The sequence below is a fragment of the Neovison vison genome, chromosome 12 (assembly GCF_020171115.1).
Source record: "Neovison vison isolate M4711 chromosome 12, ASM_NN_V1, whole genome shotgun sequence".
NCBI classification, from domain to species: Eukaryota; Metazoa; Chordata; class Mammalia; order Carnivora; family Mustelidae; genus Neogale; species Neogale vison.
The window spans coordinates 129,401,081-129,418,391 of NC_058102.1; the positions used below are offsets into that span (position 1 = coordinate 129,401,081).

Here is a 17,311-nt window from a genome sequence, read left to right on the forward strand (position 1 = left end):
GAATCAGTATTTTTGTATCCTTTGGGTAAATACCTAGTAGCGCAATTGCTGGACCATAGGGTAGTTCTAGTTTTATCTTTCTGAGGAACTTCCATACAGTTTTCCAGACTGGCTTCACCAGTTTGTATTCCCACCAACAGTGTAAGAGTGTTCCCCATTCTCTGCAACCAAACAACAACGTGCAGAAGAATGAAACCGGACCACTTTATTAAACCATACACAAAAATAAATTCAAAACAGATGAAAGACCTAAATGTGAGTCAGGAAACCATCAAAATCCTTGAGAAGAACACAAGCAGGAACCTCTTTGACATTGGCAACAGCAACTTATGACTAGACACATCTCCAAAGGGGGGGGGGGAACAGGAGCAAAAATGAACTATTGGGACTTTAAGATAAAAACCTTCTGCACAGCAAAGGAAACAATCAATAAAACTAAAAAGCAACCTACAGAATAGGAGAAGATATTTGCCAATGATATATCCGATGAGGAGTTAGTATTCAAAGTCTATAAAGAATTTATCAAACTCAACACTCCAAAACCAAATAATCCAGTTAAGAAATGGGTGGAAGACATGAAGAGACATTTTTCCAAAGAAGACTTACAAATGGCTTACAGAGACATGAAAAGGTGTTCAACATCATTCATCATTGGGGAAATACATAACAAAACCACTATTAGATATCACCTTACACCTGTCAGAATGGCTAAAATTAACAACACAAGAAACAACAGGCCTTAGCAAGGAACTATGCAATTAAAAGGAGATCCTGCTTGGGGTGTGCTTGGGCATCTCAGTCAGTTAAGTATCTGACTCTCAGTTTCTAATCAGGTCATGACCTCAGGGTCCTAGGGTCAAGGCCCCCATAGGGCTCTGTGTTCAGCAGGGAGCCTGTTTCAGGATCTCTCTCTCCCTCTGCCCCTTCCCCCACTCACTAATGCTCTGTCTCTCTCTAAACTAAATAAATAAATCTTGAAAAAATAAAGTAGAAGTAGATCCTGTTCAAAGTAAGAAAATAATATTTCAAAAATAACTATGGAAATTTAATAATAAATATATAAGAACTGTGAGAGGATAACTCTAAAACTTTCTGGAACAACATAAAAACACTAGAATACCTGATGAAATATTGCTGTTGCTGTATCAGAAAACCTAAAATAGTAAACATGCCAGTGTTCCACATATTAACATATAAATTCAGTAAACGGAATGAAAATTCCACTGGAGTTTTCAAATTACTAGACTGATCCTTTTTAGGGTGGAGGAGAATGGGGGGAGGGAAAGAGAATCTTTTTTTTTTTTTTTTTTTTGACAGACAGAGATCACAAGTAAGCAGAGAGGAATGGGGATGGGGGTGGGCAGGCTTCCCGCAGAGCAGAGAGTCCAATGTAGGGCTAGATCCCAGGACCCTGATACCCTTACCTGAGCCAAAATCAAGAGTCAGACACTTAACCGTCTGAGCCACCCAGGTGCCCCTCTTTGATTGATTCTAAAGTTCAGCTGGAAGAGTAAATAGCTGGGAACATTTGGGATATGTATAATCTGTTATCAAAATGTAGTCCAAAGCCATCCTAGTAAAAACAATGTAATATGGGAAATTTTTTTCAATGGAAAAAAAATGTGTTCGGAAATAGATGCACACATATATATGAAGGGAAGAAGAGTATAAAGGAAGTCTTCCAAATTAGTGAGAAAAAAGGATCAATAAATGCAGGTAGAACAACTCACTACTTGTAGAAAAATGGAATTGCCTGAATTAAAGAGTTAAAAGCAAGAGAGAAATAAAACCACAAAAGCATTCTGGAAAAACTTATAATTGTCTTTATATGGTAACAGAAGGAAAAAGTCATTCAAAATAAAAGCAAAGGAGAACACTATGAGCAAAGAGAGTGAAAAAACTGACTACGCAGAAAGGGTGATATTTTTTCTCCTTTATATCTTTTAGCATTTTTTCAATATTTCTATGTATAGTCAGAAAATTGCTATTAAATTTTAAAAATTAAACTGCAGTTTAATCAGGAAATTTACCTGAATAAAAGGCTACCCTACCACACCAGAGTCAGCCAAGGGTCTACCCACAGGCAAAATCTCTCACAATGTCTTTTCACAATTATATATATTACATGTGCACCTATTTATTTAATACTTATATCACCATCCCCACCTCCTCAAATCCACCAGCCTTTCTTAACCAGGGTTAAGAGGGAGAATTAATTCCCAATACCCTACAGCCTCCACTGTAAGTAATGAAATAACTTCTCTAAGTATCTAGAATGGTACTAGTTACATGCCAGCCTTACAAGGGTTGAGACTGTGTTCTGTAGTTCAGAGCAGAAAACGTGTTTAAAAAGGCAGAGAGTAGACCCTAAGCTCTAGTTAAGCCCGAGGGCAAGAAATATCTCTTTTTTTTCCGGGCTTGTGCTTTTTGCCTGGCATTGTGTATAATTTTTAGGAGGTGCTCAGTCAATTAATATCTGCTCAGCATTCTATCAGATCCACATCTGCTCAAAAAGAAATCTTTCCGTTTGAAGCCAAGCAGAACTCACTTTGGAACAAAGTAGGGGAATTCTTACTTTGTGCATTCTTTTATTTCAGGGATAAAGATATTCTGAATAAGTCTGAAAATACTGGGCATTTGGATTCCATAGGCAGTCAATTCAGTTAACTGGAATCTGGGGGGGAAATATGACTTGTATCACTGAAACAGGAAAATTGTATCTTCCAAGGCTCAAGCTTTAGAACACAGTATCAGCCAAACAGGTAGTAAATATACTGTGATTGCTCTCTAGCCTGGGTATGGTAAACAACAACACAAACGCAATGTATGATCCAAATTTTGAGCAATTTCCTTTGTTTTCTAAATACTCGATGTGATTAAACTGATTAGTGCAAATAAACCAAAAATCTCCACCTAATTACAACTGGGAATTAGGTAAAGCACCTCAGATAAGTTGTTGACACGCTTTATTTTGGTAACACTATTTTTCCTATGAGGGTAGAAATGTAGTTCAATAAATTATTTATAAAAATCTTATTTATTCCATAATGGTCACAGTGAAGACTTGATAATCTAATACCCTGACCTTAGTGCTTCACACACGTGGCATTATTAATGGAGACATTTTTCTCCCTGTATTATATCAACAACTTTCTCATACATCACACACTTTTGCCGCCATTATTCAGTCTTTCTTTCTCCTTTAAATCTGTTGTTAAGGATCAGTCATTCTGCAAGTTTCCAGCACTATGTTTTACATTCTTCTCCATTAAATCCGATAAGGAAATAATTATCTGAGGACAAAGCCCTGAGATGTTCAGCGGATACAACTTTCAGTTCTATTGACATTTTCCTGGGTGTCTGAGCCCCTGCTGTTCTTTGGGGTTTCTTAAGGCCGCACTAATTAGTCTTTGTCTTTAACTTTGCATTTCTATTACAGGAGGAAAGTGTGTGTGTGTGTGTGTGTGTGTGTGTGTGTGTGTCTGTGCGTCTGTGTGTGTGTGTGCGTGCACGCGTGCGTGTGCATGTATGTTCTCATCTGCAATTCAATATATTAGCAGTTTAAGACAACCAACTATAAATCTATATATATTCTATAGATCATCAGGCTGCACAGTAGCAACTATCAATTGAAGACCAACAGAGGGCTCTTTTTATAGTATACAAGTAAAGCCTTTCTGCCGAAATTACCATTTTTCAAACTACCATGTGCAACAAGGTGGTCATTTAGAAAAAAACTATCTTCCAAACCTGAGCAGTTTATATAGTGTTGCCCTTAATTATATCCCCTTTTGACTTGGCTTTTGAAACCTGAAACAAGTAGAGTGTGCCTGGCCATGAGGCAGCTGAGCTATGAACTAACCTAGGGAGGGACAAATAAGGAAAACAAACAAATAACTCAAAGCAAAATTCCAGGCTGAGGATCAACCAATGTACTCTGAGGTGGTTACTGTGTCTTCTAGGACGTGGGCCGCAGTAGCTACTTCATTTCCTTGAACACCACTTCTCTGCCATCTTGCAGACAATTGGGAAACTACATGAGCAGCTGAGAAGCTAGCTGTCAGAGTTAGACACACCTTGATCTGGATTCTAGATGGTTCATTTCCTAGCTAGGGGACCTAAAAAAACACCTAACCTCCCCAAGTTCCTCATCTGTGAAAGGTTGGATAACAATACCTACTTTTCAGTGACCTTTTTCAAGGTAAGAGGAGGCAAGAGAAGAGGTTGATGAAGAGCAAACATGAGTCATGAATGAGCCAAGAATTATGTTCAGTCATTTCTGTGCACTGAGATCCTAACAATAATAATTATAATAGTAATAGCAATAATAATATATGTTTGGTAGGGTTGTTGCCAGGTTTAAGTAACATATGTGGAGTGTTTTAGCATGTTGGCTCATTTTTACTGCTTTATAAAAACAACTGCAATTATTATGATGGGGTGAGTGGCAGTAATGGGTGAGAAGGAAAAACAGAACTTCTTAAAAGTACACTGAGGAAATGACAATGTCTCATAAAGAATGAGTCTTTTCCATTTACTGACCTAAAATTCAGGAAACTGAAATTTTATCTAAATGACGAGACTCCCCCTCAAAAACTAGATTCTTTACTAAGATCACTTTATTACTTTTTTAGAGCAAGAGAATATACAAGTGGCAGGGGGTGGGGTGGGTAGAGGGAGAGGGAGAAAGAGAATCTCGAGCAGTGAGCCCAGCTGAGTGGGGCTCCAATCCCACAATCCTGAGATCACGACCTGAGCCAAAATCAAGACTCAGACGCTTAAATGACTGAGCCACCCAGGGAGACCAACAGACCATTTTAAATCATCCTGCAGGATATATTATCTACAGTTACAGTGCAATTTAAATAGTTCCTTGTTTATTTTTTATTAAAGCAGGCTCTTGCCTTCAAGAAGCTTACATTTTTCAGGGCAAAGGGTGAAACAGTGCTACAATATGGAACAATTAGGATGCCTGGGTGGCTCAGTCGTTTAAGCGTCTGCCTTTGGCTCAGGTCATGATCTCAGGGTCCTCGGAGGTAGCCCCTTGGATCGGGCTCCTTGCTCAGCATGGAGCCTGCCTCTCCCTCTGCCTGCTATTCCCTCTGCTTGAGCTTTCTCTGTCTCTGACAAATAAATAAATAAAATCTTAAAAAAACAACAACAAACTAGAACTAGAATGTGCGATGTGAATGACAGCTCCTTTAAGGAGTCCAGAAAAAAGAGATGGCTTTCTAGGATAAGGAGCTGAGCTTCAACAAGGGCGGGATTTGGAAATGTGGCAAAAGCTGGGTGGAGAAAAATCCCAACCTTCATTTTCTAAAACTTTTTATTTAAATTCAATTTAATTAACATATACTATATTAGTTTCAGAGGCAGAATTCAGTGATGCATTAGTTGCATGTAAAACCCAGTGCCCTCCTTAATGCCCATCGCCCAATTACCCCATCCCCCTTTCACCTCCCCTTCAGCAACCCTCAGTTTGTTTCCTGTAGTTAAGAGTTTCTTATGGTTTGCCTCCCTCTCTTTTTCCCTCTTATTTTATTTTTCCATTCCTTTCTCTATGTTCACCTGCTATGTTTCTTAAATTACACCTATGAGTGAAATCATACAGTATTTGTCTTTCTTCGACTGACTTTGCATCATACCCTCTAGTCCCACCCATGTCATTGCAAATGGCAAGATTTACAATCCCACTTTTAAATGAGGGAGTCTCTTTCTATTCTTTCTAGGACCTGGGGGCCATTTCTGCGCCCTACAGACTTTATTTTTCCATTACCTGGAAAAGCAATATGCCCAGGGAGAAAACAAGAACAAGGTAGTTGTTTGACCCCAGATGATATAAAACAATCCCTTTCACTTTCTTGCTTCTTAAAAACTAATATAATTTTAAAATAGATTCTAAGGGGTCCCAGGGTGGCTCAGTCAGTCAGTTAAGCATCCAACTCCTGATTTTGGCTCATGATCTTGGGGTTGTGAGATCAAGCCTAGTGTTGGGCTCTGCCCTCAGCAGGGACTCTGCTTGAGATTCTCTCCCTCTCCCTTTAACCCTCCCCCCACTGGCAATCAATCAATCAATCTATCTATCTATCTTTAAAATGGATTCTAAAATATTGCCTAGAGGTAATGATGTCAGAGACAGAAAAGAAGTGCCAGGTATTGGATCCAGTGCTATGTGTTGTTGTATCTGAGACCAAAGGCACATGAGAACAGGAGCAACTCTGAAAGACTAGATAAAGAGGAGGACACTGATCAAAGTAGAAACACTGATATAAGACACCGATATATAAGACATTGATGAAAAGGAACTTTCAAGATAGTAAGAGACAAAGTAAAAATAGGAAATCATTTTGTCTTTATATGTTATTAAAAGGTGGCATTAAAAAATGCATAATTTTGATGAGAGATTAGTCATTTCACTCAGCCAAACTTCCAAAAGTGAAGTTAATTCCATGTTACTTAATTTCACATTCATATATATTCAATACTGGTATTTCAACAGTACAAAAAATTATGTGAATAGCAAATAATAAAGTAATGTTCCCTTCCACTGAAATTCTCAGATCTTCTTACATAATTTTACCTACTTTAGTAAATAACCATCCTAGGAAATACACATTGTACTAACATATACAGTGTAAAAATTCAGAAAAGGATAACAAAGCTTTTAAGAAATCTGCTTGTGGAAAAGAAGTTTTAGAGAAACTACTCTAAAATATGTAGTGCCAGTATAGAAAAAAGCTGGTAAGGATTTGATTGAAACACATAAAATTGTAAAGGATACAATATAAACTGACTTAGGTGATCTTTTACTCCACAATCCAGGGCAAAAAGAGGTTCAACAAAATTAGAAAGTAGTAACTTCAGTAAAGGAAAAAGTACAGAAAAACTACAGAGTAGAAAAATTGCCTCTCAAATCTCCCAGCATGAAAAACCATATAAACAAGTTTATTTAAGTCAAAATAGTGTGCTATTTTGAAAAGCAGGTAATATTTAACTAATATCAACAAATATATATTCATCAAATATGTATTATGCTCTTGCTGTGAATTAAACAAAGTCTCTTCTTTTATTGAGCATATATTATACTTGGAGGGACAGAGAACAAATAAGAACCAAATAAATCCTATAATTTCAGATTGTGGTAACAGTGCTGTGAAGAAAACAAACCAAGAAGCAAGATACAGAATGACTGGGAGGTGGTGACTGGGGATGCAGTTTTAGACACTGCATCAGAGAAAACTACTCTGAGGTTATATATGAGCATAGATCTGAGAGAGAAGGAGAAATCAGCCATGTGAACCTCTAAGGGTGCAATTTTCCAGGCTAAGGTCTCACAGGTATAAAGGTCCCATTCTAAGAGAGAGAGAGAAAGATTATGACACACACATGAAACATACACAGAATGCTCCATCCAACAATTTTCTCAAGTGGACATGGAACACTTCCAGGACAGACCATTCTTTTTTTTTTTTTAAAGATTTTATTTATTTATTTGACAGAGCGAGATCACAAGCAGGCAGAGAGGCAGGCAGAGAGAGAGGAGGAAGCAGGCTCCCTGCTGAGCAGAGAGCCCGATGCGGGCCTCGATCCCAGGACCCTGAGATCATGATCTGAGCCGAAGGCAGCGGCTTAACCCACTGAGCCACCCAGGACAGACCATTCTTAATGTCTGCATTTACATCTATAGCCTTCTCTCCTAGCATTCCTTTTGCTCATCCCATAAGTTTTGGTATTTGTTTTGTTTTCATTTAGCTCAAAGTATTTTCTAATTTCCCTGGTGATTTCTCCTTTGACCCATTGGTGGTTCAAGAACATATTGTTTAATTTCCACATTATTTGTGAATTTTCCAGTTTTCCTTTTGTTATTGATTTCCAGTTTCATTCCATTGTGATCAGAAAAGACGCCTTACATTCTTTTTAAATCTTTCAAAAATTTTTAAAATCTTAAAAAAAATTTTTTAAATCTTTTTAAACTTACTAAGACTTATTATGGCCTAACATATGTTAATCCTGGAGAATGTGCCATGTCCACCTGAGAAAAATGTGTATTTGGCTGTTTTCATCATTCTTAATTTATTCTATATTTCTGTAATCATGTTAGATGTTGGACTTCATCAATTTTTTTTCTGCATATATACATTTACTCCTTTGAACTATCAATTAGATATAACACATTCATAATTTTCCTAATATTGACTAACCCTTGTAGTCCAGGGAAGAAGCCCAATTTTTCAAATTAACATACACTGTTATATTATTTAAAGGATACAATAAAATGATTGAACAATTCCATTCATTCCTCAGTGCTCATCAAAAGTGTACTCTTTTTTTTTTATTTTTTAAATATTTTATTTATTTATTTGACAGAGATCACAAGTAGGCAGAGGGAGAAGGGGAAGCAGGCTCCCTGCTGAGCATAGAACCTGATGCGGGGCTCAATCCCAAGACACTGGGATCATGACCTGAGCCAAAGGCAGAGGCTTTAACCCACTGAGCCACCCAAGCACCCCCAAATAAGTGTACTATTGATCCCCTCTATCTATTTCACCCATCCCTCTACCTACTTCCCCTCCAGCAACCACCAGTTTATTCTCCGTATTTAATAGACTGGATTTTTGTTTGTCTTTTTTTTAGTTTGTTCATTTGTTTTGTAAATTCCGCATATGAGTGTACTCATATGGAATTTGTCTTTCTTTGACTGATTTACTTCACTTAACATTATAGCCTCTAGATCCATCCATGTTCTTGCAAATGGCAAGATCCTGTTCTTTGCTGTGGTTGAATAAAATTACATTGTATACAGACTTTATCCACTTATCTGCTGATGGACCCTGGGTTTGCTTCCACATCTTGGCTATTGTAAATAACACTGCAATAAACGTAAAGGTGCATATATTTTTTTGAATTAGTGTTGCTGTTTCCTTTGGGTAAATACCAAACAGTGGAATCACTGAATCATATTGTAATTCTATTTTTAAGGTTTTGAGGAACCTCCATACTGTTTCCTACCAGGCCGCACCAATTTGTATTTCCACCAGCAGTGCCCAAGGGTTCTTTTTTTCCACATCCACATCAACACTTGTTATTGGGAGGAACCCCATTGTTTTGTTGTTGTTCTTTTAAAGATTGTATTTATTTGACAGAGAACGAGACAGCCAGAAAGGGAATACAAGCAGAGAGGGAGAAACAGGCTTCTCGCTGAGCAGGGAGCCCAATGTGGGGCTCGATCCCAGAACCCGGGGATCCTGACTTGAGCTGAAGGCAGACGCTTAGCAACTGAGCCACCCAGGCGCCCCATGAACCCCATTGTTAATGACATACTTTTTAAAGTACTGCTGAACTACAATTTTCATTGTTTTATTAGCATTTTCACATAATTGTTGATAAGTAGGTTGGCCCTATCCTGTCAGGATTTGAAGTCAAAAGACTTTCTTAGACATTCCTTATAAGTAGGATTTGAAGGATCTCCCTTTTTTGATCTTTTGCAACAGTTTAGATTCTATCCAGCTTGCCTGTTTCTTAAAAATTTTAAAGAATTAACAGTGAAACCATGTAAGCCTGGAGTAAGGAGGAAACTCTTTTAAAAAAAAATTTTTTTTATTAACATATAATGAATTATTAGCCCCAGGAGTACGGGACTGTGAATCGCCAGGTTTATACTTCACAGCATTCACCATAGCACATACCCTCCCCAATGTCCATAACCCCACCCCACCTCTCCCTACCCCACTCCCCCTAACAACCCTCAGTCTGATTTGTGAGATTAAGAGTCTCTTTTTTTTTTTTTTAAAGATTATTCATTTATTTATTTGACAGAGAGAGATCACAAGTAGGCAGAGAGGCAGGCAGAGAGAGAGGAGGAAGCAGGCTCCCTGCTGAGCAGAGAGCCCGATGCGGGACTCGATCCCAGGACCCTGAGATCATGACCTGAGCCGAAGGCAGCGGCTCAACCCACTGAGCCACCCAGGCGCCCCAGTCTCTTATGGTTTGTCTCCTTCCTGATCCCATCTTATTTCATTTATTCCTTTCCTACCCCCCAAACCCCCCACATTACCTCTCAACTTCCTCATATCAGGGAGATCATATGATAATTGTCTTTCTCTGATTGACTTATTTCACTAAGCATAATACCCTCTAGTTCCATCCACGTCATCACAAATGGCAAGATTTCATTTCTTTTGATGGCTGCATAGTATTCCATTGTATATATATACCACATCAAGAAAGAAACTCTTAAATAACTTTTCAACTGTTTTCATTGTTACTTGTTTGTTCAGATTTGTCCAACTGCTGCTATCCAATATTTTTCAGTTATATTTTCAAATGTATTTTTAGGACCTTTTAACCTCCTTATATCAATAACTCACTTCCCTTTTCCATTTCTATATTGTGTATTTGTCCCTTTTTCCTTTCTAAAAAAATTTATTACTACACCAGCCAGTGGTTTATCTGGTTTTTCTTTGTTATGCTGTCTTCAAAGAATCACCTAATCTTAGCAAACATACTATATTTCAGTCTTCTAGATGTATGGTTAAAATTTGAGAGGTTTTTTTTCCTTTCTTTATTCTGTAGCTTTTACTGGCTGAACTTACTCTTCTTAATATGTATTAATATAAGATATATATTTAGTAATTATGATTCTATTTTACCTTAAGTTTTCTATTACTATTAATTGCCAAATGTATGGTGTTTCTGTATTTGGTTTTATAGGTATGTGTGTGTTTCTTTGAATAATTTTGAAGTTTATAATATGCTTTTTGGATTGTTGTTTTGCTTGCAATCATTATAACTTCATTTACTATTATTGACTCTCCATTTCTTGATTTAGCAACTGCAGACTACATCTGTTGAGTACCAGTTACAGAAGAATATTTTTTAAAAGATCAGAAATAAATCTCTTCCCACTTCTCTTCATCCACCTTCATCCTTGATTTTGATTATTATATTACCATTTTTACATTGTCAAGGATTATAACAGTAACATTCTGTAACTATTTTCCTTAATTGTTTTAATTTCATATTTTAATGAACTGAGTCTTTATCACCAGTGTTTTTACTGTGGCTTCCCTCTTTACTTCTTGGTTATTTGGCTTTGATTTTTCTTATTTTTTCAAAAAAGGTCATGTGGGTCCTGTGTGTGTGTGTGTGTGTGTTAAGATAGATTTATTTATTTATTTATTTAAGAGCGAGAACTTGCATCTATTGGAAGGGGAAGGACAAAGGGAGAGGGAAAGAGAGAATCTCAAGCAGACTCCCTACTGAGCATAGGAGCAGGACATGGGACTTAGTCTCATGACCCTGAGATTATGACCTAAGCCAAAAGCCAGTCAGAAGCTCAGTCAACTCAGTCACTCAGGTACCCCTGTCCTGGGTTTATGATTGAGATTGTCCATGTGTCTATTTCTGGCCTTTATATTTGAATGTCAGTTGATTGAGAATAACATTTTTGGATCTTACCTTCTTTTCCTCAGCACTTTACAGACATTAAATAATTCTTAGAGAAGTCTGAGGCTACCCTGTTCTCTTTTTTCTGGTATATAATTAATATTCACCTATATATGTAATGAATTTTATCTTAATCAGTGAAATGCAAATACCATTAGGATATACCTCAGTTTAGCTATTCACGTGTCAATTCTTTTTTTTTTTTTTTTAAGATTTTATTTGAGAAAGAGAGAGAGAAAACATGAGCAGGGGGAGGAGGTAAAGGAGAGGGAGAAACAGGTTCCCCAGTGAGCAGGGAGCACAAAGCGGGACTCAATCCCAGGATCCTGGGGTGATGACCTGAGCCAAAGGCAGACACTTAACTCATCAAGCCACCCAGGTGCCCCTCACATGTCATTTCTTTTCTAGGAGCAAGGTGTTCTAGGTTAATATCTTCCCTTAATTGGGAAAATTCTCTTCTACTGGTTTTTAGGTACAACGTCTGATCCATTTACTAGTTTCTCTACTTCCAAGACCCCAATTACTTTTAGTCTAATTAGTCTTTGTCCTTTAAATATTTTATCTACTCTTTAAATTGCTTTGTCTTTAAAAAAAAAAAATCTACATACTCTGTGACTTCTTTGGAGGTCAATGAGGGTGGGGCTAAAACTTCCAACCCTCTAATTACTTAGATCTTTCTGGTGATCAGCTCTCTCTGAGGCTCTCTAGGAGCCCCAGCTCATGTCACCTCATTAGCATAAAGTCATATGTGATTAAAGGAGTCCATTATGAATAACAATCCTATCTCTGAAGAAATTCCAAAGATTTTAGAACTTCTGTGCCAAGAATGAGGGACAAAGCCAAATATATTTCTTACTGTACCACACCCCTTGACTGAAACAAGCCCCAAACCAGACAATACACATGAAACAACAGTTTTCAAGATATTGGGTATTAGGTGGGGGGGGGGGAAGGATAGTGATTCCTAAGAGGCATGAATTAAGTCTTATGATATTCCACTATTGCCTGGAGAGAGTTTTCAGGCATCAGTGCAGGGAGGAAGGGCTCAGATGGAGCCCAGCAATCTCTTTGCTGAGGAAACAAAGCAAGTCATTCAGGGAGTCCAATGCAGCTAAAATCTCAGGCAGACTAACAGAAATGGGAAAGCTGCAAAAGGAAAACTCTGGAGATCTGCAGAGGGACCCCTTGAGTCCTCATCCGAGTACTGATCTGTTCATGCATGGCGGGAACTACTGAAGGCCATGGGAAGAACACCCAAATGTATTACAGGGAAAACACAGGACCAGATATAGTTCTAGTTCCCACAATCCAGAGTGGAAAACCTCCCAATTCAGGGATATTGTGTAGAGTACTTGAAAGAGTTTTGCCTTAGAAATGGGCCAAAAATATTGCTATAGTAAACACTGCTCTGGTCCTGCCTAGCAAATCTTGTAAGATCCAAAGGGATCAAACTGTTTCCAAGTATCTTAACCTTGTCCTAGAACAAAGATCAAGACTATTTATAGGGATATAAAAATAACCAGCATACAAGAAGATAAAATTCACAACATTGGCATCCAGCAAAAAATATTGCTAGGAATGCAAAACAGCAGGAAAGTATGATGAGAGAAATGAAGAGAAAAATCACTCAATTGAGAAAGACCCATATATGACCAAAAGATACAATCAGTAGACAAGAAACCACTACAGTAACTGTACTTTATATGTTCAGAGGTTAGAGGATGATTGAATATGGAAGACATTTTAAAAAACCAAAATCACACTTCTAGAAATGTTGGAGATGAAAAATTCAGTGGATGGTACAAATGACAGATTAGACACTGTAGAAGAAAATAAGCAAACTTGAAGATTTAACAATTGATATTATCCAGAAAGAAACAGAAAGAGAAAAGACCCACTCCTAAATTGAACAGAACATCAGTAAGATATGATAAAACTTCAAGTGGCCTAATATATGTGCAATCAGAGTCTGCAGTGTGGGGGTGGAGGCTTGTTAAGAAAAATGGCCCCAAATTTTCCAAATTTGACAAAATAAACCAGAGCAAAGAAACTAAATTAATCCCAAACACAAGAAAAATAAGGAGAATTATACCACGGCATATCATAAACAAATTTCCCAAGACCACTGATAAAAAGCAATTACTAAAAGCAGCCAAATAAGACATATATTATATAGAGAAGAATAAATATAAGGTGACAACATATTTTTATAGGGAACAATGCAAGTCAGAAAGCACTTAAACAATATATTTAAAGAACCTCCTCCCCAAACTGTCAAACTAGAATTTTTTAAAAAATATTTTATTTATTTGAGAGAGAAAGAGCACAGAGGAAAGGGCAGAAGGAGAGGAAGAAGCAGGCCCAAGTTGGAGCTTAGTCTTAGGACTCCAGGATCATGACTTGAGCCAAAGGCAGATGCTTAACCATCTGAGCCACCCAGGCACCCCTCAAACCAGAATTTTATACATAGCAAAGATATCTTTTAAAGATAAAAGCGAAGTGAGGCACCTGGGTAGTTCAGTTGCTTAAGCATCCATCTCTTGATTTGGGCTCAGGTCATGATTTCGGGATTGGGAGATCAAGCCAGAGTCGGGCTCCATGCTCAGCAGGGAGTCTGCTTCTCTCCCTCTCCCTCTGTTTCTCTTCTTGCATGTGCGCTCTCTCTCTCTAAAATAAATAAATAAATCTTTTTAAAAAGTCATAATTAAAATAAAAGCAAAGTGAAGACTTTAAAAACATACAAAGGAAAAAAAGAAATCCCTGACTTTTATTATAAAAAACACTAATGGAAGTGTTTCAGCCAAGGAGAAAATGAAATTAGGTGAAAAACTTCACTAAGAAACAAAGAGCACCATAAATGGTTACTATGTGCATAAATAAAACACTTTTTCTTATTCAAATATCTTTCCAGGATAATACACTATCCAAAGCTAAAAATAACAATGTATTGTGGAGCTGATGTGTTAAGCTTAAGTAAAATGTAGAACAACAATTGCACAAAGGATTGAGGGGGAAAATGGAAACATTAAGCTATAAGGTTCTTTATACTAAGCATAAAGTGGCATAGTATTTAACAGCAGACTCTTGTAAGTTAAAGATGTATACTATGAACTGTAAAGCAAGGTCTAAAATAATACAGCAAATTATAGCTAGCAAGCCAACAAAAGATATAAAAGAGAATTCTATTCGTTTAAGGAAGAAATACCATACTGTTGGGCAATACATAACTCTTTCAACTCATTAATAAAAAGACAAATAACTCAATTAAAAAAAAAAAGAAATACCAGTTCTACCAAATACTCAAGTAATTTTAAATAGAACAAGAGAAAAAGGACAGCACAGAACAGATGGAACAAAAACAATAGCAAAATGAATCAAATTATATCAATAAGTAAAATGCTCTAACCACCCAAATTAAAAGGAAAAGATTATTGGGTGAAATTTAAAGAATAAGACCCAACTACGTACAACCTAACAACAACAATAACAACAACAAAACACTTTAAACACAGTGACACAGCTAGGTTAAAAGTAAAAAGATAGGAAAGATACAACCTGCTAACACTAATCAAAACTGGCTACATTAAGATCAGACAGAAGAAATTTTAGAGCAAGGAGTATTTCCAGGAACAAGGAGGGTTATATTATAATAAAGGAATCAATACAATAGTAGGACATAAAAATCCTAAGTGTTGGCATACCTAATAGAAAAATATAAAATACATGAAGCAAAAACTGACAGAAGACAAAACCACATTTAAAATGGGAGTTTTCAGGGTGCGTAGGTGGCTCAGTCGCTTAAGCATCTGCCTTCAGCTCAGGTCATAATCCCAGACTCCTGAGATCAAACACCCGCATGGGGCCCCCTGCTTGGTGGGGAGTTTGTTTCTCCTTCTGTCCCTCCCTTCCACTGATGTTGATTCCCTCTCAATCTCTCTCTCTCTCTCTCATGCATGTGTGCATGCAAAAATAAATAAAATATTTTTAAAAAAATTTTAAAGGAGTTTTCAACACCTCTCTCTCTCTATAATGGATAGAACAAGTAGACAACATTGGAAAGGATGTTGAGCACCTGAATGATACCATCAACCAAACTGACTGAACTGACATAAAACATATAACAAGAAAAGAATGCAAATTCTTGTCAAGTGCACATGAAACACATACACGGATAGTACCTATTCGGAGTCATAAAAGAAACCTAAACTTGGAACTTTGTAAGTCATGCAAAATATGACTTCTGACCACAGTCTATGGAAACTACCTACCGAAAACAATATAACCATAAAGTGCAACAATATTTGTCAATTAAAAGGGATGAAATACTGACATATTGTGCACCATGAATGGATCTCAAAAACATTATACTACATGAAGGTGTCAATCATAAAAGACTAGGTATTATGTCATTCCATTTATGGAATGTCCAGAATAAGCAAATTCACAGAGAAAGATAGTAGATTTGTAATTGTCCTAGGCTAGGGAGGTAGGCAGGGGCAGGAGAAGGTTGGGGAGTGACTGCTAATGGGTATAAGGTCTCTTTTGGGAGTGATAAAAATGCTCTCAAGTTAGATTGTATGGATGATCACACAACTCTGTGAATATGCCCAAGGCACTTAATTTTACATGTTAAATGGGTGTAATTTATGCCATAAATAATATCAATCAAGCTGTTAAAAATAACCATATAGAATTGTATTTTTTTTAATCTCCAAATAATTTTGAAATTAAATAACATATTTTCAAATAATCCATGGATCAAAAAAATCCAAGAGGAAGGTAGAAAAGTATTTTGAATGGGATGAAAACTTAAACAAAACATACAGCTAATGCAGTTCTTAAAAGGAAACTCATTACATTAAAAAAAACCTATTTTAGAAATGAAGAGGGTCTCAAAACAACCTAGCTTCTACCCTAAGGAATAGGAAAAGAATAGTCAATGAAACTCAAAGTAAGCAGAAGAAAGGATACAACAAAATTCAGGGAAGAAATCAATGAATTAAAAAAACAGAAATTAAAGAAAAATGCATCCAGAGTTCAATGTTTTTAAAGACCTTTGAGAAGAGGTATAAAATTGATAAAATCCTAACCATACCAATTGGGGGGAAACAGAAAACACAAATTTCCAATATGAGGAATGAAAAAGGGACATCTTTATAGATTCTACAGATACTAAAAGGATAATTAAAGAATATTATTAACAACTTTATGCCAGTAAATTCAAGAATGTAGATAAAATAGACATATTCATTGAAAAACACAAATAACCAAAGCTCACTAAAGAAGCAGCTAACATGAACAGCCCTATATCTATTTTTAGTAGTTAAAAACCCCACAAAGAAAACTACAGGCCCAGATGGCTTCATTGGTGATTTCTACCAAATATTTAAGGACAAAACATACCATTCTAGAAAAGCTCTTCTAAAGAAACTGAATAGAAAGGAATACTTCCTTCCCAACTCATTCTATGAGGCTGGAATTACTCTGTAATAAAAAACAAAGACATTACAAAAAATAAAATTACAGACCAATATTTCTCATGAACATAGAGGCAAAATTCTTAACAAAATTTTAGCAAATCAAGTCTAGTGATATATTAAGAAGAAAACACATCATGACAAAGTAGGTTTATTCCAGAATGGTGGGGTCAATTTAAAATTTAAAAATTAAACAATGTAATTTATCAACTTATGATTAAAAAAGAAAACCTAAATGATTATCTCAAATGACCCAGAAAAAGCATTTGGTAAAATCTAGCATTGACATGTGATAAAAACTCTCACCAACTAAGGGTAAAAAGAAACTTCTTTACCCTAGTAAAGATCATTTATAAAAAACTAGAGCTAACATCTCTTAATGGTAGAGA

At 36.6% G+C, this 17,311-nt stretch overlaps 1 long non-coding RNA gene across 1 annotated transcript in view; it reads right to left on the minus strand.

The window, feature by feature from the left end:
* Nucleotides 1–16,921, minus strand: part of LOC122891639 — a 53,433-nt gene extending 36,512 nt beyond the window's left edge. The window contains exon 1 of the long non-coding RNA XR_006381302.1: nt 16,849–16,921. This is a non-coding gene — a long non-coding RNA (uncharacterized LOC122891639). The remainder of the gene's footprint in view (nt 1–16,848) is intronic.
* Between the last annotated feature and the right edge of the window lie 390 nt (nt 16,922–17,311).